This window comes from Dipteris shenzhenensis, chromosome 29, assembly GCF_047967505.1.
Source record: "Dipteris shenzhenensis isolate YYH24624 ecotype China chromosome 29, Dip_SZ_1.0, whole genome shotgun sequence".
Classification (NCBI taxonomy): Eukaryota; Viridiplantae; Streptophyta; class Polypodiopsida; order Gleicheniales; family Dipteridaceae; genus Dipteris; species Dipteris shenzhenensis.
The window spans coordinates 20,542,987-20,544,487 of record NC_141624.1 but is presented as its reverse complement, the minus strand read 5'-3'; positions in this window follow the sequence as shown (position 1 = coordinate 20,544,487).

The window sequence follows — 1,501 nt, the reverse complement described above, 5'->3', positions numbered from 1 at the left end:
GCGCAGAGATCTGGGCTTGGATGAGACTGGAGGAGATTTGTGAGGCTTGCTCCTAGCTCTTCTGTAAGATCATGCGGTCAACTTGGGGTAGTTGTGCCATGGTTCAAAGAGGTGCAGCTCCATCACGTCCCCACGTGACAACTGCTCTGTCGACATGTGGCTATAGCCACCCGTTGCCCTATACTGGGTGTCGAGGTGCACTGCAAAATTGTCTGGCCTCCACTAGTCCACCCGTTGCCCTATACTGGGGCACGGGGGTGCGCTACAAAATTGTATGGCCTCCACTAGGCCTGCCCATGGCGTGGAAGAGGTGTCAGTGGTGGTGAAGGATGTTGTCTCCGGAGGGGTGTGGAGACTGAGATGAAGGGTGCAGTAGGGTTTGTTGGCATAGTTTCCACTCCTGTATGGAGGCCGATTTTGATGGTGTCTATTGGCATTCTCCTCCTCTCTTAGGCCTTGTTTTTGTCTCTTCTTGCTCGGTCTATACGAGACCGGTGGTGGATTTCTCGGCGAGGCCGAAGCTGATTGGCGAATGCTGACTTTTCAAGTAATAGAGGACTGGCATGTACAACATTGGATTGTCGATAACGTCCCCGTGGGTGTCGAGATCATCTCACATCTGGCTACAGAAGTAGTCAGCCTAGTTCATTTCTTGGAAGTTCACCATCCTCAGCAAGATATTGGGCACAATGGACTGATGATGGTCCGTGTGCTTAACTTGAGTGAGCCATTGCAAGGCTCTTGTTAGTCACTCTAATTTGGGCTTGTGGATGGCGGTGAACTGGATGCAGCCCCTGCACTTCTGGCAGTTGTAGAGTCATAGACCGTCTTAATGGTGTTGAGCTTCTTATTCTACTTGTAGTATTTCTCCCCCACCACTGGCAGGTTGAATGTTGCCCACACCGTGTCTTGATTGATCTGGTAGTGGTGGGGATTGCTGGTTGCATCATGCAAGACACCAATGTTGGTGTTGTTGTCATACTTCTTGAGAAACTTTCTAGGTGGCATGGGAGATGGGCTGCTACTCTTCCTAAGCCTACAAAGCTAAGTGCCTCCATAACTGTCAGTGGGTCCTAGAGAGCGGCATATGCTATTGCTGTGTGGTAGTGGAAGGAGTAGTTGTGGCCCTCGTAAGCGAAGCACGAGTGCATCATGCAAGCATCTAGCTCTTGGAGCCATGCTTCTCCCAATGGCGAGTGCTTGTGGATGCACGATCTTGTACTCGTGGCACCGGGGTGCGCTTTTGTGTTCTCATGGGAGGTGTGCTTGCTGTAGCTGGCTCTTCTTGAGTGGCATGCCTGGTGGAAGTGTCTTTATCCTTTAAGTCTTCCACGGGATCTTGGTCAGCATGCAAATTGTGGCAGAAGGGGTGCTTTGGGAATCTAACGGGCCAATGGCCTTTGGGTTAGGGTGAGGGTGGAGCCCCAGGTCAGCTTTGAACTCAACAAAGTTGTGTTTGGACTCCATCGCAAATAGAAAATCGCAAAGAGAATTGGAAGTT